The 27,126-nt window shown below is 37.0% G+C and overlaps 1 protein-coding gene across 2 annotated transcripts in view; it reads right to left on the bottom strand.

Moving 5' to 3' along the window:
* Arhgap32 (Rho GTPase activating protein 32) overlaps positions 1 to 26,624 on the bottom strand; it is a 285,153-nt gene extending 258,529 nt beyond the window's left edge. For both annotated transcript variants that reach the window (XM_076846177.2, XM_076846178.2), the window contains exon 1: positions 26,325 to 26,624. The gene's annotated coding sequence lies outside the window, so the exon portion shown is untranslated. The remainder of the gene's footprint in view (positions 1 to 26,324) is intronic.
* Positions 26,625 to 27,126: the final 502 nt, after the last annotated feature.

Here is a 27,126-nt window from a genome sequence, read left to right as displayed (position 1 = left end):
AAAGAAAGTAAGTAAAATTACAAATGGTCAATAAATCATAATTATTTTACTTTAAAACCTTTTGCTTTCCCCTCTATTCAATCAAAATTAAATGGAATGGGGAAATAAGGAAGTTTAAGGAGAAACTTCTTCAGATTGACAAAATTAGGTTGTTATTGACAAAAAAAAAAACTTCTAGTTTTTTGTTTTGTTTTGTTTTGTTGCAGTTCTGACAATCAAAACCAAGGTCTCCCACTCATTAGGCAAGCGTTCTACCACTGAGTTACATCCCCAGTCCAAATCATTGCCTTTAAATGTCATGCAAAGATGATTCACTCTTCCAGATGGATGCAGTCACTATTCTTGTTTTGTATTTTTGAAGCAAACTAATTCCCAAACACCAAGTCTACAGAGCTGGTCATAATGGTATACAAAACAGCTAATTACTTACAAATGAGAAAATTAAGTATCAGTGCAATTAAATATACACATCTGATCTAAACATTTGACTATTTAACACTACAGTGATTTATGCTAAGTGAGCTCTGATTTTAAATATGATGTATTATTTGTGAACCAAGAAGTTATTTTCTATTTACTCAAATTTGAAAGGCCATTAAAAGGTTATAGATCCCAACTGAGTTCTCTTGACAGCAAGTAGATTAATACCAATATGTAAGTCAACTAGCTGAGGGATATATATGGTGCAACTCAGAGGCATACAAAATGAATGTAATTCTCCCTAACCAGTCAACAATCCCCAAGGTTAGCTAAGATCCCCTTAAATAAGAACAAAGCTGGAGCTCAGTTCACAATAGCTAAACAGTGAAACCAATCTAGATGCCCTTCAACAAACAGATCAATGGATAAAGAAATTGTGGTATACATTATGGTATTTGCAGGTAAATGGATGGAGTTGGAGAATATCAAAGTAAGCCAATCCCAAAAAACCAAAGGATGAATGTTCTTTCTGATAAGTGAATGCTGATCCATAATGGGGGTGAGGAGAATGGGAAGAATAGAGGAACTTTAGTTGGGCAAAGGGGAGGGAGAAAAGGAAGGAGAGGGGGCTTGGGAGTAGGAAAGATGGTGGAATGAGATGAACATCATTACCCTAGGTACATGTATGACTACACATGTAGAAGTGTACAAACAGAGAAATGAAAAGTTGTGCTCCATCTGTGTACAATGAATCAAAATGCATTCTGCTATCATGTATAACTAATTGGAAAAAATAAAAATAAAAAAGCCAAAATATGGTAAAAACTCCTCTAGCATTTGAAAACCATTAAAAAAAAGAACAAAAGCTGGAGAACACTAATAACACTTAACAAAACCTGTCATAAAGTTATAAGAAGTGGAACAGTGTGGTATTTAAAAAACAGGTAGAAAAACTAATAGAACAAAATAAATTAGAGCCCAGAAACAGCCCACAGCCCACAGCCCACGATATATGATTACCTGACTTAAAACAAAGGTGACCCTTGCAGTGCAGTAAGGAAAGTATAATTTTTCTAATAAATGGTGCTGACTCAACTAAATATTCATCTGGAAAAAAACATACTGTGACTCTCACCTCACATCCCATACTAAAAGCAATTCCAGAAGGAATGCAGAATTAAATATAAAAGGTGAAACAATAAGACTTTTATAGAAGAAAATATGTGAGATCATCTTTGTGACATTAGAATAGACAAAGATTTTTTAAAGTATACATAAAAGCAGCAACCATAAAGGAAAACATGATAAATCAGACTACATTAGACCTACTTTTCAAAAGATAACTTAAATAAGTGAAAAAGTAACCCAGAGAGTAGGAAAAGATATTCATAATATAAATATGTGGGAAAAAAACTAGTGACCAGGGATTGGAATGTGGCTCAGTGGTACAGCGCTTGTCTGGCATATTCAATGCCCTAAGTTTGATCCCTAATACAAACAAAAGAAGGAAAAAGAAAAAAATCCTAGTGACCACAATATAAAAAGGACTTTTTAAACTTATAAAAGAAAATGAAATGACACAGGGAAATGCTACAGATTATTTTTAGCATATTTCTTTGCATTTCTCAACTCTCCAGCAATAGCCAATATTCATCCATTTGTATATCCAGCTGGTGAAATCAAGTCTAACAGACAGAAATAATTCTAAAAATTCCAGGGTCTTCTAGATTTATACATAAAAATCCCTACTTAAATTATAAGCAGAAGAATCTAGATCTCCAAAAAAGTATATTATTATGGGCATGTAAATGAGGGACAGTGTTCAGGTACATGTAAAAGGAAGTACAAATTATAGTAAACAAGATAGGGGTTTATTCTTCTCCTAAATTTGAGTTGAGAGGCACTTGTTGACACTAGTCTCGCAGTTCAGTGACATTGTGCAGGGCTAGGGATGTAGCTCAATAGTAGAGTGCTTATCTAGAATACATGAGGCTCTGGATTCAATTCGCTAAATATGTGTGTGTGCATACATATATGTAAGTATTTGTATATACACACATACATACACTGTATGAAGGTTGAGTACTGTTAATTTCCAGGCCTTTCCTTGAAGGTCTCTAGAATACTGCTATAGCTCAGTATTATGTCTAATTTCTAGACAGGAAGAAAAAAAAATTGGGTTGAAAAGGAATTTCCCAAAAACTTCATTCAAAAATTTCCACCCACTGACCAAGGACTGTCACATGGCTAACGCCAGCTAAAAGAGAAGATAAAAAATATGAAGGCTTCTTAGCCAGGCACATTTTTACTTTAATAAAATTTAAGCTGTATTAGAAAGGAAAATCAAAAGTAGGCCTAAGCACCTAGGAATCTCTGCCACAGCTGATATGTTTGCTAATATTGAATATATTTCTTTAACAACTACAAGTCTGTGACTCATGGCACTAGGAGAAATTCTCTGTGGTACAATTCTGGCAACTATTTTTCCAAAGCATTGTTTTTAGTTCATTATAGTTATACATAATGGTAGGGTTCATTTTGACATATTCATAAATGCACATAACAAAGCTTTCTCCATTTCAATACCCAGTACTCCCCTTCTCTTTCCTACTCCCTCCCTGATCTCCTTCCTCTATTAGTCTTCCAAAATATTCTTGCTAGTATTTACCATGGAAGGGAAATGTTAAAGTTGAAACATCCTTACTTAAAGGCCAGGCCCAGTTCCATTTCTTCAGCTAGCAGCTACACACCAATGTCCAGAATGTCTGCCTTTCAAATTCCAATTTTAATCTTTTAAAAAGAAAATTACAAAAGAATTGAATAAGTAGATTTAGTAAGTCAATAATGAATATGGAAAAAATAAAATTTCTTGAATCTTGAAGACAGTATTTATTTCCTGATAATTTCTTTTCAAAATAAGCAATAAATTCTCAGCTTGCCCTTTTCTGAACCAAAGATTATTTGGTTCACCCAAACTAACTTAGCATTGGCCATTTCATAAAATCAAGAACAGTGAACCCTCAATATGCACAGGGAACTAACTGGTTTCAAGACCCCTACAAATACCAAAATCCATAGATATTCAAGTATCTTACATAAAATGGCATTACATTTGCATATAACCTACATATATGCTCTCATACACTTTAAATCATCTCTAGATTTCTTATAACCCCTTATGCAATGTACATCTATGTAGGCAGTTGTTATGCTATAATGTAGGGAATACAGACAAGGCAAAAAGTCTGAACAAGTTCAGTAAAGACACAATTTTTTTTTTTTTTTTTTTTTTTTTTGGTCATTCAAACAGATTAGATCCAAACAGTTGAATCCTCTGTTGTGGAACCTTTAGATACAGAGGGCTAACTGTAATGTGGCACTTTTCTGTCAATACTTAATTATCAGAACACAAACTTTTCCTCTCAGCACAATAGGTAAGAATAATGCTATAATTAGCCAGTATTTCCCACATTCTTCCGTCTTTATCTTTTCCTTAAATAAACTATTTTAATAAAATGAAAAGTTCAAAAATTGTTTTTTATAAAATAATAAATTAACACATTTCATGTTAGTTTGGTTTTTGTTTCTTTTGTTTTCCAGTGCTGGGGATCAAACCCACGGTCCTGGGCTGGCATGTTAGGCAAGAACTGTACTACTGAGCTACATCCCAGCCTCATGCTAGATTTTTTAAAAGGGAATTTTCAATTCACTAAGTGTTATTTGGCAGTTTTACAGCATTTTGTCAAATATATTTTCTATTCTGTATTATGGTGTGTTTGTTCTCAAACAACTATTATATTAAAATCGAAATGAAGTTAAATATATATCACAGGATTGCTTTAAATATGCCAAAGCAAAAATTGAGTGAATGACACATTGATTAACCCAAGGCAGTTAACTTCTGTTTCTTAAATCTGTGAACCATTTAAGGCTTCCTGCCTCCTCCACCAGATAAAGATCATGTGATGCCTATAGATGCTAGTTCTGACACCATTCTCTCATATCCTTTCAAGAGTCTGAAAAGCTGTTCATCTGCAGCAATATGTTATCTTCTATGTCCCTGTTCATCCCTTTCAGGATCTAAACTCCCATTCTTTCACACCCATTTTCCCTAAGAGCCAAACACTTCCCTTCACAGCTGTAGTCCCCTCTACTTCACACCTTTGCCTCCTGAGGAACTGGTCTCAAGTAACCTGTTCCTGGAGATCTACTTGTCTTAGGCACTGAACACGAAAGCACAAAGATTTTAAAGAACCTGTTCCAGTTTATATTTCATAAAATAAGCTGATAAATCAAGACCCAAGGCTGAATTTCCAAAGTAATTTTTTCTATGAGTATGATGAATAAAATTCACCAAGTACCAGGTGGCTATGATTTTATTAAATTTCTAATACATAAGGTTTGGGTGTTGTTGTTGTTGTTGTTGTTGTTGTTGTTGTTGTTTTGGTACCAGGGATTGAACCCAAGGGCGCTTAACCACTGAGCTACAGGATCTCACTAAGTTGCTTAGAGTCTTGTTAAGTTGCTGAGGCTGGCTTTGAACCTGCCATCCTCCTGCCTCAGCCTCCCAAACTGCTGGGATTACAGGCATGCACTACCACTTCTGGCAGTATTTTAATATATATGTCAACACATTTCAAAAAGTTATTATGAAGTCAACCACTTTTTTATCATAACTTTCATACTAACTTTTCCCACCTTACCCCTTAACACTTATCAAGACAAAGATGCTAATGAAGTCATAACCTCAATCTCATAACTCTAGTTAAGCAATAGGATCATAAATTTCTGCAATATATCATAATGTATAAGTCAGACTATGGCAGTGAATACTCATAAAGAAAGTCTCCTAAAATAATATGAAAAGATATGCAAAAATGCATTAGTGATGAAAAAGAGGAAACACTTCAAAGCACATGAATTATTTAGTGGTAAACTAGCATGTTAATTTCAAATACAAACATCTTATTTTACTAATCGTGGGCAAGAGAGACATGCAACAATATAAACCAGGACCATCCTCTCTTCAAACCAGAAAAAGCAGTATTGATTCTTCAAGCCATTCCAAGGACAACAAATTTGAAAGAAAACTTAGTAAACTGGGCCTAATTTGATCACTGACCAGTGCAAACAGGAGATGTATACTCAAAGGATGAGCTACTCTATCATTTGCAGATAGGTATCTAGATATAATATCTGCAAAAGAAATACAGTATTATGGTAAGCTCCTATAGAGAGATTTTTATTAACCACCACTCTGGAAGGAAAAAAAAAAAAGTACTGCAAATATCATTAGTCCTAACGTTCTCACACAAAACCACTTTTCCTGTAGATTATTACTTCACTCATTCTATGACAAATATTTCATTCTCAGAATAATGCCCAACATTTAAACAATGTAAAAGAAAGCCAAGGAATTAGTGTGACCCAGATACAGGACTTTTCAGCCATTAGAGATATAAGACAGTTTTAATACAAATACAACAAGAATTACAGAGAAAGGAACCACAGGCTTCTACTAGCCTTGTCAAGGCATAACATGGCAATAATTAATGTTGCCATTTTTTTAAGTAGCAACAATATTTTTAATGACTATCACTTTAGAATATGAATATCTAATTAGATTTTGCTGTGCAGGCACAAGATTCTTCTGAGACTAAGAATTTCCTTCAGTGAAGTTTTTTGGCTTTTTTGGTTCATTTTGCTTTGTTTTTCTGGAGCCAGGGTCATTCAACAATTCTGCAGAAAACAAGTAGAAAGTATACTGGCAGCTTTTCTAATTCTCAAACAATTCCTTGTTCAGATGCACAGCCACAGAAGTTCAAAGGTCACTGGCATCTTTGTACTCAGTTCCACAGTAGTTACAAACAGACTTTTGTCCCCACTCCTTCAATGAAATGAGCTGCAATAACTAGGCTGATTGAACCTTTACATTTGAGGCCTGCATGAGCATTACTCAACTAAGGGCCACAGTATTTCATGTACAGTTTATCCATAAATTATTAAACCTCTTTTGTGGAAAAAATAATTTGTTTACCTGGGCATAAAGGAATGATAATTCTAGTCAAACACAAACAATATCACTGACAGAAATGGCCTTAAGATTTCTTATCATAAATATTATACTTCTTATATAACATTATTTGAAAGCTTTTGTGGATTTTTTTTTAAATATTTTTCAGTTGTAGATGAACTACAACAAGGCAAGTGCTTTACCACTGAGCTACAGCCCCAGCCCCACTTTTATGGATTTTGTTTCTCAGTGTTTTCTCATCTTTGTTATCTTTCTCTATTTAAGTCATACATGATTAAAAAAAAGTAAAGAAATTTATTGTAGGCTTTTATACATAGTTATAAATCTAAAAGTTATTTCTTAAAGTGTAATAATGAATATAGCTAAATAAAGAATCAAAGTTTTGACATTTTAAGAGCCTAAAAAGATCACTCCTCATTTTATAACTAATAAACATCTTAGTGGGGCTGTGTTTGTAGCTCAGTAGTAGAGTCTTGGCTAGCATGCATGAGGACCTAGGTTCAATCCTCAGCACCACATAAAAATAAATATATTATGTCCACCTAAAACTAAAAAATAAATATTTTTTAAAAATCTTACTTTGTATAACAGAATACAAACAATAGTATCTTTATTTATACACTTAAATTTAACTCTTTAAGCATATATTCAATTGATCAAACTGTACAAAGCACACCCATTTTTCAAATAAATTCCTATTTTCACATAACAAACTCAAAAATATATTTTAGCCCAACACAATAGTTATTATAGCTGAATAATTAACCAAAAAAGAATTATTCCCAAAAAACTAGCTAGTAACTAATCCCCAAAACCAAGGTCCATGAACATCTGAAATAAGTGTTTTAGCAGCAAAACTACACACTCCTACATAAACACAAAGTGACTGGATCATGACCATGAAAGGATGAAAGGGTTTTCCCAGTACAAAGTTTTAAGTTTCCTTCACACAGAACTTTCCACAACAATTTCTAATCAAAAAAAAAAAAAAAAAACCACACTTGTAGATGTTTAAAAATACTACTTAAAACTTACATTACCAGTAGTGAGAGAAACACTGTATTCCCCAAAGAAAATGAGTCCAATTTCTTATTTTGTTTTAATTTAATGATCTTGAAGAGAAATATAGCTGAAAGCAGCAAAAACTGACACAAAGGTCAAATGGCAAAGACCCAAAAATACAGAAATGTGGTGGATGAAATTAAGTATACAGTGGCTCTGCACTGAGTTATATAAAAATAAAAGTTCTGGGGAGGCTGGGGTTGTGGTTCAGTCGGAGAACATTGCCTACCACGTGTGAAGCACTGGATGCAATTCTCAGCACTGCATAAAAATAAATGAATAAAATAAAGGTCTATCAATATCTAAAATATACATGTATTAAAAAATATAAAAATAAAAGATCTAAAGTAGAAAAGGAAAAAAGTTATTTCAGATTTTACTGCATAAATTTCAGTTACTCAGAAGTACTTCCAAACCATTGTTGCCTGTTCAGGATCATTTAACCAATAAGCTGTCCTGCATCTACTAAAATCCATAACCTTAGAAACTAAGAATAACATAATATTTTTCCTGTTACAAAGTAATCTGAAAGATCTGCTAAGACTTTGCTCCTGTTCAGACTCCCTTCATATCTTTGAAGAGGTTGGCCTATAGCACAACAACTCCAGTTATATGAAATCAGTTCTTCACATGCAAAAGCCTGGCTCCCATTTTGATTACACAGAAATTCTAAAAGAAGGGCTGGGGTTGTGGCTCAGTGGTAGAGTGCTCACCTATTACTTATGAGGCACTGGGTTCAATCCTCAGCAACACATAAAAATAAATAAACAAAATAAAGGTATATGTCAAAGAAAGAAAGAAGGACTAAAAGAAAACCTGGACCTTTGATTGATTACATTTAACTTATCAAACTGTACAAAGCACCCATTTTTCAAATAAATTCCTATTTTCACATAACAAACTCAAAAATATATTTTTTCTGTTTCCAACTCTCTCCTTTGTTCAGCAATTGGATAGTGAGGAATTTATCAGATAGTTTTCAGGAAATATTATAAAGCAAATAAATGTATGAAAATGCTTCCTACCAGGATCAAAGTTGAAATAACAATTTGTTCTGTTAGAGTAATCTTGATTTAAACATCTCTTTAAGTGGTCCACAGAATACTAATGATGCAACTGTTAAAAAGGCAACTTCAGGCAAGGATGTAGGAGAAAAGGTACACTCATACACTGTTGGTTGGACTGCAAATTTGTGCAACCCATCTGGAAAGTAGTATGGAGATTCCTTATAAAACTTGGAAGGGAACCCCCATTTGACCCAGCTATCCCACTCCTCCTGGGTCTATACCAAAAGGACTTAAAAATAGCACACTACAGTGATGCAGACATATCAATGTTTATAGTAGCTCAATTCACAATAGTCAAACTGTGGAACCAACCTAGATGTCCTTCAACAGATGAATGGATAAACCAAACTAAAAACTAAAACATTTTTCAAAACTTGTATTATATATCCTGAGTAAGAGTATTTCTTATTGTTGCTAAATATAAAATATGACCACATCACTAAGATACACCAATTTTTAAACATCTTGGGCTCAACAAAATTATTAATGCCACTGTAAAGCAACAAGACAATGATCAAAGCTTTAAAAAAATAGCACATTTCATTATAAATACAGTAAGCTCATAAAGACTTTGTATGGGGGGGTGTACAATGTGTTTCTTGAAGACCTTACTTTATCTATGAATGCTAAAACCCAAAATTACTATCTTCCACTACAAGTTAACAAATGCTACTGTCATACTTACAACAAATCTCCAAGAATAAAATTCTTACTCTAAAACAAATGACAAAAATTGTGATCTCTTTATCAATCTAAGTATCTTAAAATACAAGACATGAATTGGCCTTATGTTTTAACCATTCAGGACACACACAAAAAATGAAATGTCTTTGGACATTGCATCTTTACAACCTTAGGAGAGAGGGGGGATAAAGTATCCATCTAAGCTAGTTGTTCAGTTTTTCAATTAGCCCATGTTTCATCACTAAAAAAATCAAGATCTTCACATCTGTTCTTTAACACTTCAGTTAACTCTGCACAGAGAAAAAATGGTTCTTCATAATCACAGGATGAACCTCAAATATACTTACACAAGATAGCATTTGCTTCACTGATCACCATGGCAAAGATTGAGGCCTACTGCAAACATTTGATTTGAAGGCATTCCCATGCATTATTAAGCATTTTTTAAAACTATAACAGGCACAAACTCTAAAATCATATATGCTGTTTTTAACACAATGAACAATGACATAAACCTGCATTATCTTCAAATTTTGCAAAAAAAAGTAAATAAAGGGATGGGTGTGTATGTTAGTTCACTAGTAGAGCACTTGACTATCATATGCAAAGCCTTGAGTTTAATCCCAAGTACCACACACACACACACACACACACACACACACACACCCAAGTACATAATGTACATTGATTTTTAAGATGCACAAATCCCAACAATATATTACTAATAATCAGTAGAAATGCTGAAGGTCCATCTAACACTTTAGGTAAAAGGGTGTTTTATTGATCAAAGAGTTTAAAATCACTGGCTTATTGCACAGGGTTGACAACCTATCAGAATTGGGATACCAAGTTACTGATATTTTCTCCTGGGAAGACTACAAACACAAAAAAGACCTGAAGACCCCTAAAAACCATCCTCATTTTACTGTTCCAAATATAAATTACTTCAGAGTGAACTAATTCTTTAAAAAAAAAAAAAACTGAATATTGTCTGTCACATCTCAGTGTTAATCACCTCATCTAAAAATTAGTATGAGTACTCATACATACAGTCAAATGATTTTACTACCCTGAAGTACTGAGAATGGAACCCAGAGACTCACTCTACCACTGAGTTATCTCACCAGTCATACCCCCCTTTTATTATTTTAAGACAAGGTCCTCACTAAATTGCCCAGGCTAGACTCCAACTTGTGATCCTCGTGCCTAAGCTTCCTAAGTAGTTAGGATTATAAGCATGTACCATCACTCCCAACTGTCAAATGATTTTTTTCAAAAAAATTTTTTTAGTTGTAGATGGACACAATACCTTTATTTTATTTTTATGTAGTGCTAAGGATAAAATCCAGTGCCTCACATGTGCTAGGCAAGCTCTCTACCACTGAACTACAATCCCAGCCCCTCAAATGATTTTTGACAGGGTGCTAAGACCATTCAATTGGGAAAAAATATTACAGAAATGTTACTTGAAACACTGGTCATTCACATAAAAAATAAATTGGACCTTTATACTAGGTATAAAAATTAACTCAAATTGGTTCTACAATCTAAATATAAGAACTAAAACTATAAAACTCTTAAAGGACAACAGGGAACTTCATGACACTGGATCTGATAATGATTTCTTGCATATGACATCAAAAACACAGGACACTATCAATAGAGAAAAAAACAACCCACAGAATGGGACAAAATGAAATCAGAGATTGATATAACTAGAACATATGACAAATTCTACAACTCAACAATCCCCCACCAAAAAAAAAAAAATTATTTAAAAATGGGTAAAGGCCTTTTTGCAAAGATAAAATGTGAACAAACCCAACAAAATGAAACAATGTTCAGTATCACTATCACTAGAGAAATGCAAATCAAAACCACAATGAGGCATCCTTTCACAACCATCAGGATGGCTACTAGCAAAAACAGAAAAAGAACAATTATTGTTGCAAGATGAAAACACTCTAGATATCTGTTGCTCAACAATGTAAATACTTAACACTACTGAATTTAACACAAAAAAACAATTGACAGAAAAATTTGTTATGTATATTTTATCACCAAAAAAAATGTAAGTAACTATGTCTTGGGGAATTTAAACCAGATAATACATGTAAGGGGTTTGAAATAGTTACTAGTATATCAAAAATAACTGCTAGCATTAATAATAACTTGGTAATACTGATAAGGCAGCTATTTCCCATTTAATGACACTAAATCCAAATAAGCTGAACTTGTACAGTATGAAACTGGAAACTTCTGACAGTTCTTGAACACTCAAAATGACACAATGAAAATTAAATTTAAGGAGGTGGTTATGGTAATCTGGACCACAGAGATACAAAATCAAGCTTGGGGTAATTCCAGCAACTCAGGAGGCTGAGGCAGGAAGACCACAAGTTCAAGGCCAGTCTCAGCAACTTAGCAAGAACCTAAGCAACTTATTTCTTTTTTTTTTTTTTTTTTTTTTTTGGAGACCCTGTCCAGCAGTTCAGCACCCCTAAGGTTCAATCCCTGGTACCAAAAAAGAAACTCATACTAGAATGCTGAACAATCATTCCTTTACATCCATGTTTTAACTAATAAATAAATTCTCACAGAAGTTAAAACTGGTTATTGAGTCAATACACAAAGGCCAGCTTAGCTGCATGTTTCAAAACACCTTTTTCCTATCAAATGTTATAACAAAAATAAGAACTAGAACATAAGAAGTCTAACCATCACCACTCAGAAAGCCTTTTAGCATTAAATCCCTGATCCTCAGGAAGCAAAAAATAGCTGGAAGGAATAAATATCATTCTCTATAATCATTTATTACCTGTTCCCAAGTAGGGATGAAGGAAGGAGGATAAATTAAGAATATGAACTAGATGCACAAAAAAAGTTCAAAATCTTCCATGCATTCTAATATCTATCACCATGATAAAGAATAAAAATACAAGTGGCATATACACAAAGCAAAACGTTGACTTCTCAAAACTCTTAACAGGGTTTCTCAACTTTGGCACTACTAACATCTCTGACCAGATATTTCTTTGTTAGTGAGGGAAATTGTCCTGTGCATGAGTAATATTCAAGAATTCATTACTATAAATGATAAGAACATAATTCTGGAAAACACTCTTTTGCCACACCAAGTTAAATGTTTAGAAATCACTTTTTCATTATAAAGTAGTATGAGGAAAATACAGGTACTTCAAGGCTAAATAGATCCAGATACAAATTCTGCAACAACCCACAACCTAGATGGGAAAACCTGAGCAAGTAACTACATTTCTCCAGGCCTAGTTCCCTTCCTACAAAAGAATGCTCCCAGTGTTGATATAAGGTTCAACTAAAAGGTCATTTGTAAAGATTAGTACAAAATGGGCACTAAATAAAAAGAAAGGGAATTTACATTTACATTGCCAGAATTTTATCATAACTGTTTTATGAAAGAAATACATTTTCCTTGTTTTCCTACCTTAGAAATAACTTAACCTTCTAAAAATGACTTTGGAATAATCATTTCAGACAAATATCACTGTAATAACTAAATATAATATTAATCCAAGGAAGAGAGCTATCAAAATGGGTAATATACAGAATCAAGTTTCAAGATGCTGGATCAACTGGTTGCGTATCATAAAAATAATACTGTTTGGGCTGGAGTTTTGGCTCAGTGGTACAGTGCTCGCCTAGCATGTATGAAGTACCGGGTTTAATCCTCAGCACCACATAAAAAAATAAATAAATAAAATAAAGGTACAACTAAAAAAATTCTTTAAAAAAATAATATTGTTTAATAAAGATTAAATGTAAAGCTGGATACTTAGATCAAAAACTAACAATAAAGGGAGACCACATAATAGAAGTTACGACAGAAAAGTTCTAAAAAATGTAACTGCCTCCAAGTCCCCAAATGAACCAGAGGTTATAAGTGGTCCAAAATAAATAAATAAAGGCACAAGGAACATAATTTGGGTTAATAGAGAGAATATACTAAAATAAGAGCCAAAAGAATGGAGTTCTAGTTTGAGTTGCCCTACTTGAGAATATGTTGTTAGAAAAAAATCATTTAACCTGGATTTATTTCCTTATTAATAAGAGCACGAAACCTACTTTGACACCTCCAATGTTGTCAGCTGGGCCAAATAAGTATCATAAAAAAATACTTTTAAAGTTGTACATAAAATAGTTGGTACGATGAGACCTGCAGGGTCACCACATATCAATTTAGAGGAGGATTTCCCAATCTTTTTTTTCCTTATGATATATACCAAAACTGACAGTACCAGTACAGGCATCCTAGGGTAAATAGGTCATGCTGCTGGAGCCCAAACCCAGTCAACCTAGAAGTTCTTGACACTCTGTCCCTGACAGTCCTCTCTGATGATTTAAAAGAATGAGTATTTCTGGCCCATCTGCATCATCAGTTAGGAAGCTCTAGCTAAAATGCCAGCTATAATTTGAAGCACTCTAAGAGGAAAGTTAACATTTTTCCCCAAAAAAGACTCTGGCAAACAAGGTCAAATTCAGTTTGACTAAGAAAGAATAATGTTTTGTTGGACCTAAGCAACAGGGCCCTGTCCTAGACCTCAAGCTTTAGAGAAGCATACATTGGTCTTCCTCGTCCATACCTTGATCATGCCACCAGCTGTTCTCGGGACCTGACAATGCGCTCATATACAGCCTACAGGCCCTCATCTTGAGCAGGAACCCAGAATTTCTTACTTGCTTCCAGGTCTGCTTTTCTCTGGGTTGATTTTTCCAAGGGTAGACATTCCCATGACTAATATAGATCACCCTATGGTTGGTCAAAGATCTGCTGTCTTAATGATATTTGGGAGGATGACAAAAATATATGCAAGTCCCATAAAGTTCCTCATGTATACGGAGCCTGGAGAATAGATGAGGATATTGGGGCCCTCCTTGCACTTTACCCTGTTCTCAGGCAGAACAGAGGAATCTGAATCCTCTTACTCTGACTTATGTCACTATGAAGCTTTATTTGTTAAGGCAGGCAACAGGACATCTTTCTCAGCTTAATTTACAACTTATAAATTTTCAGACACATAGCATACAGACTTCCATTTGTATTCTTGCCCCAGTCCCAAAAGTGTTAGGGATAGGCCTTGAAAAGGATCTAAAAACCCTGTCACATGAGAAATAACTGAAGAAAATTAGTACATTTAGCCTGGAAAGAGAAAAGGCTAGTGAAAAGATAAGAGAACCAGCCATCTTTCAAATGACATTTATAGAGCTATCTTGCAAAAAATAAAGCAAATCTGTCTGGTGTTGGAAATGCAAAGAGGGATGTTCCAATTTAACAAAATGAGTAATTTTATTTTAACAGTAAGAATCCTTTTCTGAAAAACTGGTCTGTCTGGTGAATAAGTTAGTTTTCAGAAACTTAATATACCAAAAAAAAAAAAATCTCTAGGTCCTCTGAAAAATCTTTATTAAACCATAATGTTTTATTTACTCTTCACTATGGCAAGAAATCATGATGTTAATAAAAAACAAAATACTTACATCTTACATTGTTTAAAAAAAAAAGAGAGAGAGAGAGAGAGAAAGAAAAAGAAAAAAAGTAAGGGTAGGTGGTCACTTCCCAAAGTTTGAAGAAAGGTTAGGCCACAGATTCTCTAGAGGCCACAGATTCTCTAGATTAGTGAATGTGGCATTCACTAATCTCCAAGAGACAAGTGGTATGAGACAGTTAAACCCTGAAGTAACTTTTCATCCTTAAAAAGCTCCCATCAGGAGCTGGGGTTGTGGCTCAGGGGCAAAGTGCTTGCCTCAGATGTGTGAGGCCCTGTGTTGTATTCTCAGCACCACATAAAAATAAATAAATAAAATGAAGGTGTTGTGTCTAACTACAACTGAAAAATAAATTTAAAAAGAAGCTCCCATCAGCTGATTCTTTTTTTTTTAATATTTTGTTTTAGGTGTAATTGGACACAATACCTTTATTTATTTATTTTTATGTGGTGCTGAGGATCGAACCCCGCGCCCCGCACGTGCTAATTAAGCACTCTACCACTGAAGCACAACTCCAGCCCCATTAGCTGATTCTTTTGCTATCTGCCTCCTCACAAAAACATGAAGGTGAATTCCTCCATTCCACAAAAGAAATTACTTTAATATTTCAGTCTTTAGACTGAAGCAACACTGTCTCATAAGGTGGAAACTTTTTTTTCCCACCTTCCAGAAAATTATAACCTTCTCTATCACTTCTAGTCAGGTCCTCTGACTTTCCACAATTGCTAAAAACCCTGTTCTATTCCTACAAGAGACTGAGGCACCTTTCTATCATCAATAGGTATTTATTAAGGAGGAATGTTAGGAATATAGCAGGTACCCTGACAGGTGCTTGCCCCTTCAGAAGTTTATAGAGAGGGTCACTGTACATTAACCACATATACAAATAAATAATAAGCTAACAAGAAGAAGATAAAACAAGGGCTGGTGGTGTGGCTCAGTGGTAGAGCATTCGCCTAGCACATGAGAGGCCCTGGGTTCAATCCTCAGCACCATATTAAAAAAAGCAAATAAAATAAAGGTATTGTGTCCAACTACAACTAAAAAATAAATATTAAAAAAAAAAAGAAGATAAAACAAGATATGGAAGAGAGAGGTGGGGGTGCCATGTACAGGTAATCAATCACAAAGCCCTTAGGAGCTAGAGATGTAGCTTAGTGGTATAGGGCTCACTCAGCACCAAAACAAAAAAAAAAAAAAAAGAGCCCCACTGTGGGGAGAAGGGAAAGCAACCACACACAGACCTAAAAGTGGGCTGGAGATGTGGCTCAATTGTCTGACATGCATGAGGCCCTGGGTTTGATTTCCAGCACCAAAATAAATAAATACATTCTAAGCAAAAAGAATAGCAAGTACATATCCCTTACAAAGTATGTGTTTATCTTATTCAAGGGAAAGAAAGAATGTCACCCAATACACAACTATAAGAATGACTGAATTAAGGACACAAACACTTCCAAAGGCTGACAAGAATGTAGAACAATGGGAATTCTCATTCACTGCTGATAACAATGGCCACTTGGGAAGATAATTTTGCAGTATTTGGCAAAACTGAATATACCCTTACTATATGATCCAACAATTGTGCTCCTTGGTATTTACTCAGAAAACTTGAAAACTTATGTCCACATAAAACCTGCATATGGATACTTATCACAGTTCTATTATATTGCCAAAACATGGAGGCAACCCAGTTGATCTTCCACAGGTAAACAGTTAAATTATGGTGCAACCAGACAATGGGATATCATCTGGTGCTAAAAAGAAATGGGCTATCAAGCAACAAAAAGGTATGGAGGAATCGTAAATGCATTCTACTAAGTGAAAGAAGCCAATGTGAAAAACTACATAGTATATGATTCCAACTATATGACAGTCGAGAAAAGACAAAACTATAGAAACAATAAAAAGATCTGTGGTTACCAAAGTACAGAAGGGATGGAGGGAAGAACATGCAGACCACAGAGGGCTTTTTACCCAGCAAAACTCTACTTCATGATACTTTAGTGGTCGACATACATCATTTTACATTTGCCCAAATCCACAGAATATACAGCACCAAGAGTGACCCCTACTATAAACTACTGACTGGGGGTGTCAATTTAAGCTCATCAACTGTGACAAATGTACCACTCTAGTGAGAAATAGAGATAATGGATAAAGCTGTGTATGTATGAGGACAGGACTATATGGGAAATCTCTGCACCATCTACTCCGTTTTGCTGTGAGCCTAAAATTTAAGTCTACAAGGGCTACGAGTATTGTTTAATAGTAAAGTGTTTGCCTGGCATGCACAAGGCCCTGGATTCACTGCAAAAAAATATATGTATATTAAAAAAATTTTAAGTCTACAGAAAAAAAGAAAAGGAAATTGGTTTGACTGCAGAAGAAGGACAGAGAAAGATGAGGTTGGAAAAGGAGGCCAGAAACCAGATCATATACTACTGACATTCTGGACAACACAAATTTTTACTGTTGGAGGTTGTTTTGAACATTGTAGAATGCTCAACACACTCCCTGGCCTCTGTCTGAGAAATGCCAGTAGAAACTTCCCTTCTTCCAACTTGTCACCACCAAAAATGTCTCCTGGCAGTTACAAAAGACCCCTAAAGACAAAACCTCCACTGGAAGATTATCACTAATATATAATAAACCTCACACATGACCAAGATGATGGTTTTGTTTCCATAAAAAATTTCTTAAGTTTTAGTATAGTGTGTAGTGAAAAGCTAGTAAATAAGACAATGTTAAAATCTGATTAACATTATTTTGGCTCCTATGTTGGGAAAATGAGGGGAAGGATGACATCAAGAGTAAAGGAAAGGGGGCTAGGATTGTGGCTCAGCAGTAAAGCACTGGCCTAGCGCATTCGGGGCCTGGGTTCAATCCTCAGCACTACATAAAATAAATAAATAATAAAGGTGTTGTGTCCAACTACAACTAAAAAATACATATTTTAAAAAAAATTTAAAGAGTAGAGAAAAGGAAGAGTGTTGGTAGATATTGAGAAAAGAAATTAGCTTAGGTTTTAATATGGGTGGGGAGAAGAGATGGGATCAGGTCCAGTTTATATTCTAAATAAAGATGGAGCTGACTAGACCTAACATGAGATGACTAAGAAAAAAAAAAAAATCAAGGATGACTCCAGGGGTTTTGGCCTCCACAAGTGGGCAGATGATGGTGCCACTCACTGAGATTATGAAGGCAGGAAGGAGGCTAAGGACAGTGTAAATCAAAGGAAGAACTTATAGTCCTGCTTTCTTCATGCCAAGAGGTGGTGTGAAATAGAATGAGCCCAGCACTCAAAGGGAAAAAAGCAGTACTAGAGACAAGAATCTGAACTTCTTCTACATATAACTGATCTCTGCAATCAGAAAAATGGGTGAATTACTTTAGAGCCCAGGGACATGTTTCAAGTGAAGATAAAGAGAGGGGTAGAGATAAGGGGGTAGAGATAAACTCACAAAAAAGAATATAGAAATAAAAATGCATAGCGAAGGGGTCGAAGTAGTAATCAGTATGAAATGCTGGTGAGAGATCAATAAGATATAGACACTGAAATAAATGGCCATTAGCTCAGGCAAGATATGGGCCATTATACATTTTGATTAAAACCAATTTCAGAGGCTAAGAAAGTAACTCAGTAATAGAGCACTTGCCTAGCATGCACAAGGCCCTGGGTTCCCCAACACCACAAAAACATTTTTAAAAAATAAAAACAATTTCAACAGAGTAACAGAACAAGACTTCAAATAGATCTGGCCAAAGAAAGAATCAGTGGTAAGGAAGGAGAGTCAGCAAATAGAAACAACTACTGAAAATTTCTGATGAAAAAAAAAAAAAAAAAAAAAAAAAAGGCCACAGAAGCTGTAGGGAGGGATCTGAGAAAGGAAGACAGCAAGTTCAAAGCCAGCCTCAGCAACTTTGTGGCCCTTAGCAACTTAGCAAGACCCTGTCTCAAAATATAAAATAAAAAGGGCTGGGAATATGGCTCAGTGGTTTAACACCACTGTGTTCAATCCCTGGTACAATAAAAATAACAAATTTTTTAAAGTTTAAAAAAAATTAATTGGGCCATAGTAGAAAGGCTCATAATGTGAAGGATAGGATGATTTAAGACAAGTGATTTATTCAATTAAAGTATAAATATCTGAAAAGACAGAATTTTATTCCTCTCTCAATCACCAACAGAAAATGAGCAAGAGACTATGCAGGAAGCTATTGCATTCATCCATCTCCCTCTAGAGTCCTGCTCTAACCTTGAAGGTAGAGTAATCGGACCCAGTACCATGTTAACATCCTATATTCTCATCACAAAACAGGGAAGGAGGAAGTAGAAGGAAATTAGCTTTCTTTCCAAGGCCATGACCCAGAAACCTTACATAGCACTCCCATTCACATCCATTTAGCCAAAATTGAGTCACATAGCCACATGCATCTTGAACAGAGAGGTTAGGAAATGTAGTCTCTAACTAAACAATGTAGTTTTTATTTATTCCTTCAAATAAAACCTGAGGAAATCTTGGGGGAATAGCATCCAGTGGACAATTAGTTATCACACTACCTGTAACATAAGCTATGTGTGCCTACTATAAGAGATGATCCAATAAACATGGAATAATAACTTAGGAAATAAATACTTGTAGGGTTTAAAGCCTTAAAACAGAAAGATGAGATTCAAGGCACAAATTTATTGCCTCAGGGTCACTTTGGTCTCCTGTCACTTCTCACATGCTTGGCTTTTCAAAAGAAAGGATGCCCCTGAACACATTTGTACTGAATTGAAGTAAGTAGCTTTTTCCTTTCATCTAGTAAACTAAGCAGTTACACAAAATGAGTATGAAAATCTAGCCTTGAGAGTGCACTATCAACAGGTTGATCAGAGCTGTTGCTTCTCTGAGAATGATCAAATTCTAGAGGCCGTCTACAAACTCATCTTATGTATGTTCAAACTCACAAGACCACAAAGCATCTTCTCCAATAGTACATCCCAAATCCTCAAACTGCTGAGTAATTTAACTGTCTCCCTATCTACTATTTTGTAATAGTCTATTTCCTAATATAGTTTTATTATCCTTATCAAATGAACACCTCCCAAGGGCAGAGACTCAATGGCACCTTCTTTCATCTCTATTTTCCACCACATTTAGCATGGTACAAGATACACAGATGTACTCAATTGCTACTGATTAAATAGAGATGTGGAGCTAGATGCAATGGCACACCACTGTAATCCTAGAAATTCGAAAAGCTGAAGCAGAAGGATCACAAGTTCATGACCAGACTTGGCAATTCAGTGAGGCCCTGTCTCAAAATAAAAAAATAAAAAAGGGCTAGGGATGTAACTCAGTGGTAAAGCTTCTCTGGTTTCAAACCCAGTACTTAAAAAGAGAAGACAGAGGGCTGGGGTTTTAACTCAGTGGTAGAGCACTTGCCAAGCATGTGTGGGGCACTGAGTTCAATCCTTAGCACCTCATAAAAATAAATAAATAAAATAAAGGTATTGTGTCCACTTACAATTAAAAAATATTTTAAAAAAGAGAAAAAAAATTTGGTTTCCCTCATCCTAATTGGGCTCAGGATTGCTGCAGAATGTCAATGACCACTGGATAAAAAACAATGAGCAAGTCCTGTCGGGTTCTCCTTGGGTAAGAACAGAAAATGGGGCAAATGCAAGATGATGCCCCTACTTTGAAAAAAAAAAAAAAAAATTAGCCAGGCACAGTAGCACACACCTGTAATCCCATCAGTTCAGGAGGCTAAGGTAGGAAGATCACAAATTCAAAATACAAAATTAAAGAACAGCTGGGGATGTGGCTCAGTAGGAGAGCACCCCTGGGTTTAATCCTCAGTATCACCAAAAAATAAAATAAAATAATCACAGAATTTTTTAGTAAAAAGGCTGAGGTATACATCAATAACAGAGCACTTGTTTAGCAAGCCTGAGATCCTGAGTTCGATCCCCAACATCACAGACAAAATGATAATAATGGCATTGAAACATAAAGGGATCTTAGAGACCTCCAATCTGTCCCTTCATTTTATGTATGAGGAAAATGAATTACTTAAGTCATGGACTGTTTATAGCACAGCCAAGACAAATACCCAGGTCCTCCAGCACCAGGTTCAAAACTCCTTTTCCTATTAAAAATTGCTTTTTTTTTTTTTTGTCTGCCTTTAAGATTCTAGGTAATTACTGAACTTGACATGATATATTCTTCAAAATCACTGAAAATGCTACTCATCTTAAGAGACCTTTTGACTACTTATCTTTCCAATGAAAAGAGGAACACAAGGGAATAAAACAACAGTGCAGTCAAATGGCCTTCCCACAACTATGAGGCTAAACTCCAGATAACAAAACCTTTATTGTTTTAGGACAAATGGAGGAAAATCTGAGTATGGTGCCTATAGGGACAATTTAAACACACATAACATTTCCAAAGGGCTGAGTCACATATGTATTTCCTTTCAATGTTTCCATCCATGCAAACTCCAATGTTAATGATATGACAATTCAAAGTATAAAATATTCTAAAAGACAGAAAGCCATAAGGAAAGTAATTGGATGCCCCTAAAAATCAAAATCTTACATCCACTCTGAATATTCTAATACATATCCTTCTCATGAGAAATTAAGCCAAACATCCCATTTCTCACTTCCTTTTACCTGTCCCTCTAAAACAATCTCTCTTAAATACCAGGGAAAGTCCCCTTGTCTAAGTATACTGAAAATTTGTAATTATCTATTTTATACAATCTACATTATACTACCGTAGGGAATATCCCTGTTCAACTTTCATCTACCAGATAGGAAACCTCTGGTTTTGTTTGTTTTTTAACCTCAAAAGAAAATACAATCTCATCTTGACATGTGTTTTCTTTAGATCTCTCCTTTTTAAAGGGGTTAAATTAGAGCCCTGTATTATTCTAGTGCAGGGCTCTATGGCTACATGGAAGAACCCCTCTGTCTCCAATGCACTATTCCACCAAAGACAGTGTGGGAATTTAATACCCCCTACTACCTCACCAGGATCATCCCACTGCATTTAAGCATCACCTAAGGCCACAAAAACCACATGATTTGTAGGCCTACAAGAGTCACAATGACCCCAATTCTGATTTGTTTAACTCAGTCAGAACAATGGCCTTTTTTTATCTGCTCACTCTTCCTTTGGGATTAAATAAATCAGCATCTGAGGTCTAGCAGCACACCAAATTTCTCAACTGTAAAGTAATTTAAGCCAAATACTAAAGAAAAAAAAAGGGGAGGGGGGCTTAATATCAAAATCTGTAAATAGTAAACTATGTCTACCACTGGGGGAACAATAGCTTTTATTATTTCTTCTATAAAGAGGATGTTCCAGAGGTTAATGTATAAGGAAGACTGAAGAGTGTATTACACACACCAGGAAGGTTATCTAGACTTAGTTTAATTAAAAGAGGGTTTTCCCACATATCTTTCTCAAAAAAAAGATAAAGCCAGGGGCTAGGGTTGTGGCTCAGTGGTAGAGCACTTGCCTAGCACTTATGAGACACTAGGTTCAATCCTCAGCATCACATAAAAATAAAGGTATTGTGTCCATCTACAACTAAAAAAAAAGTTTTAAATATTAAGGAAAGAAAGCCAGTATTAGAATAAAAGTGGTTTTTAAACTTACCCTGCAAACTTAAGAACATTACCAGGAAATTACCAAGAACCAAGATCTATGAATAACAGAATTACTTTTTCCCCTCATTCTTAATTATCTGAAATATATAGGTATTTAATAAATATATAATACAACATATAGGAAATTTCTCAAGTTATTCCAATTATTAGCTATTAATTAAATAATGGTTTCAGTAAAGGAGAAAATTTCAGAACAAGTAGCACACTACTCAGCTAAGGACAAAGGTAGAATATACAATACTTCAGGCATGCTGTTAGGCTAGAATTTACAATCATCATGTATCACTTACTGTGTACTTACTAAATTGCCTGATATTTTGTTAAGCCTTGACCCGTTCATTTCAACCTCACTAAGACCTTCTAAGGTACTGCTATTCCTTGTTGACAATGAAGGTACCTGAAGCACCAAGATGATAGTTTGTCCAGGACCAAAGTTTATAAATATCACTGCTAGCATTTGAATCCAATTCTCTCTTGTTCCAAAGTAAAAATTATACTTTTCCACAGCTCTTAACTTTATACTGCTATGACAGGAAATATTATATGTACTAATTAAGCAAAACATCTGAAGTCCTAAATCAGAGTTGACAAATTTTTTCTGTCAAGGGCCAGATAATGAATATTTTAGGCTTTCCAGTCCATGCTGTCTCTCAAGAGTGCTTGAGTCTGCTGTTGGACACCAAACTAGCCATAGACAATAAAAACAAGTAAGGGTGACTCTGTCCCCATAAAACTTTCTTTAAGGACACTGAAACTGGAGTTTCACATAATTTGCACATCAAGAAATATTACTCTTTTGAGATTTTTCAACCACTTTAAAATTTTTAAATCATTTCTAGCTCATGAGCCATTCAGGTCTGCATCCTATATTTTGCCAATCCCACTAAATAATGCAGACAAATACAAAATAGTTTTTACCATTCACACATTCTAACTTGTAACTTCCTTGGGTATTATGAACTGGAACTTTTAAGAACCTCAAAAAATCTCAATAAATTTGTCCTGTCCCAAAATAACTGAAAATTCCAAAGAGTCTAAAACTGTAGGTATAAGAATTTTCTCAATAATGAGATAAAAATCACAAAATTTTGGAACTGGAAGAAATTTAATGCATTCTTGCCCCTTATCTACATTTTTTAAATTGCTGTTAAAACATTTAAGACAGTTTGTCAAGGACCAAGGATGTAGCTCAGTGGTTCAGTGTTTGCCTAGCAGGCATGAGACCCTGGATTCAATGCCCTGCACTGCAAAAATAAATAAACAAAACAGTTTACCAGGCCAATTTGCCAAGTGAAATAAGACTGTATTCAATACTAAGTTTATATGTAATGACAGTAATATCTTAAACAGATGAAAACAGACATACAAAGCATTTCCACATTCTTACTATTGTCTGATCCTTCACAACACTGAGGAAGACAATGCAAGCTTTCTGATGGCTATTTTACAGATAAGGAAAACAAGCTCAAAGATGTACCCAGAGAAGGTGCACTCATCTATGAAGTGACAGAACCCCAAAGGCAGTTCAACTTCAAGTCCTGGCTGTCTCTTGACCACTTCCATGGACATCAGATTATATATTCATGGGTTAGAGACTAAAGTTTCTCAAAGATGCTAGTTTTGGCCTTTAAAAATACAACTACGTTTAGTGCATTTTATTTTTCTTTTGCTACCAGAGTCTTATGATAAAAACAGCTACTAGTGCCTGACATTTATTAAACGCATCTATACATTTATAGGCAAGAGTATCTATGTACACTCTGCAGATACAGTATCTATGTACACTCTCCAGATCAGTTTGGGAAGGGAAAACACTGTTGAATATGTCATCCAAAGAATAAACTAGCAACAACAACAAAAATCTTTGATTGTTGCAGAGAGAGAAAGAAAGAGAGAGAGAGAGAGAGAGAGAGAGATATGTGTGTGTGGAAATGGAGATGAAAGATGAATGTATTGCCATTAAAGTCTCAGCCCAACTGCAGAAAAGTTTTGGTGACTGGAAAATTATGTGGGGCTGGGCAAAGGAAATAAAAGGAACATAACTACTACTGGAATTCAAACCAACATCAAAGGCTCTAATGACAGTTGAGCCTACCTCACTGGTTCTTAGTTTCTCCCTGGAAAACAAAACAGTTATATAAGGAAAGAACATTCTTCAACTAGCATTTCCTCTCTGTCCCACTTACATCTTTTCTGCCCCACTACTTAATCCTGTCCCCCACCTCCAAGTGCAGGATCCTAAGTAAACTGGGCTACCACCCTAGCAGTCTGGACAAGTCTCTGTCCAAAGTGCTGCTTTATTCCATGACTGCTAAAGTGACATGTTAGAAAGATAACTGGTTTAAACACAATTCCAACCTCACACCATTATAGATCCTGTTGTATAAAAACATCACCACATGTCCAATTTTATGTCCACATGTCCATTCCTGAAAATGGAAATCATATCATAATAATACCTCAACTTCACAAATAACCCTGTGAAAAAGAATACACACCAAGGAGTGCTAGGAAAACTCTGAAGTTGTGTTGTAACAGCAATTATTGTTTCTATTTCTTTCATGCTTAAGTCCAAGGAACAATGGTGGATTCTAAATTGAACTTTAATTCACACAATAAGAAAAAATGCAAAATTAAACCACAACCATCACTATTCAAAAATATCACAAAAAGATCCAATTACTGAATCAAACTGGCACATCTGGGTATTTTCAAAGCCACTGTACTATAGCATCATTAGCTTTTTCTTCTTCCCACAGAAATATAAATACAGACAACTTTTACAAAAGCAACCAATGCATCGGTAAAGTTACTCCCATTCAGACTTACTTAAAAGGTCTAAATCTGTGCCAAATAAGACTCTGAAAGAATGGAAAATAAGAGATGCTGGCAACAATGCCACCGCCCAACTGCTAGTTATCCATGTAACATCATGCAGTGCCCCAAGCATTTTAAGAGCTGATTTTAATTCTGAGTGTAGATCAAAATTATAATTATCCAAATTCTGTTTCCTATAAGATAACTATTAAACTGCACCCCAAGCATCCTGCTCTGGGCGTCCACCTCCCCTCCTCTAAGATTCAGCCCCAGAGGGTGAGGTTACACAGGGTCCAGAGGCAGACTAGAGCTAAGAAATCAAGTATGTCTTTCTCTCCCTACCTTGTCCTGTGTGTGGTTTATGAAAATCTTTAGCATAAACAGTTACTCTATCTAGTCAACAAAATGAGAAAGGCACCCTGCAGGGGTGGCGGGGGAAATCAAGGGGGGAAAAGGCACTAAGTCATCACTATCGTCCAACATGTAGAGCCAACTTCAGCCAATTAGAAAGATAAGAGGACAAACTCCACCGGAGTCCCAGGGAGCGGGGACATCACGCTCAGCTACACACACACACACACACACACACACACACACACAGGGGGCCGAGACCTGCGCTGTCGACAGTGGACAGCCTAGAGGAACGCTCGCGCGCGGGCTCCTGTGGGAGCACCCGGGTCCCCAAGGCCCCCACTAAGCCATTCCCGGGGAGCGCGGCTGTTGCCTGACTTCAGTCTGGGGCGCAGAGCACTGCAGCAGGCCGGGAATCTATCCCAACGCCTCATTCGCTGAGGCCGTGAGGAAAAGCGGGATGCGAGCGCGGGAGGCTGTGGGCCCGCAGCCCCGGGCGCCCCGGGAGGCCGAGAGAAGAGTCCCGGGGAGGAGGAACCAGAGAAACCCGAGATGGTCCCTCAATAATATTCGATCAGGAGGTTCTACTTTTAAAATAATTTTTTCTAAAAGAGAAAGAAAGGCCCCCGCAGCCTTCCCCGCGGCGCCAGCCCACGTCACCGGCGCCCCCCGCCCGCCCGCGCCCCCGCCTTACCGAGCCCCGCGGCCCCGCCGCGCCGCGGCGTCGCTGCGCCCCGCTCGCCGCTCCGTGTCTGCCCTCCGCGGGCCGGGGCCGGGCCCGACGCCCTCCGCCCGCCTCCGCCGACGCCGCCGCTCCTACAGCCTGGCCGCCCAGGGCCGCCGCGGGGGCTCGGCCGGGCTCCCCCTGCGCCAGAGCCGCATCCCGCCTCTCCACCCCGTCAGGCTCGGGGGCGGGGGAGCCGGGCTCCCGGCCGCGGCCTCGAAGTCCTCCGGCGCGCACCACGCTCGCCCTCCCGCGGCGGATCAGCCCCGGGGGACGCGGGTTCTCGGGCTCCAGAGCCCCTCACCCCGACGCCTTCCGGCCGCCCCCGCCCCGCTGGCCGGCGCGCGCCCCCGCCAGAGCCCGCCGCCCGCCCAGCCTCCGCCTCCTGCGCTCCGCCTCCTCCCGCACCCGCGACGCCCGCAGCAGGGAGAAGAGGCGCGCCTCCGCGACCGCGGGCACGAGCACGCGCGAGGAGGGCGGGCGGAGCGCGCGCGCGGCCGTGAGGCGGGGGCGCGCCAAGGCCTCGCCTGCTGTTGTCCCGGGAGCGCACGTGCGCTGCGGGGGGGCGGCGAAGGGCAAGCAGGAACCCCTCCTCGGAGTAGGGTAGGAGGGGGTGGCGGAGCGAGCCGAGAACTGAACTGGGGATGAGATGCTGCCGCAGGGGTCGAATGTGGTCTTTTGCCTCGGCCTCTGCATCGTGCTGTCGTACAAATATTAAAAACCTGCAACACTAGCCACACCAGGAAAAGGCATGCTCGGAGACTACGGCAGT

This window comes from Callospermophilus lateralis, chromosome 2 (genome assembly GCF_048772815.1).
Source record: "Callospermophilus lateralis isolate mCalLat2 chromosome 2, mCalLat2.hap1, whole genome shotgun sequence".
NCBI lineage: Eukaryota > Metazoa > Chordata > Mammalia > Rodentia > Sciuridae > Callospermophilus > Callospermophilus lateralis.
Note: the sequence above shows the minus strand (reverse complement) of the source record. Positions and strands in the feature narration are given on the sequence as shown.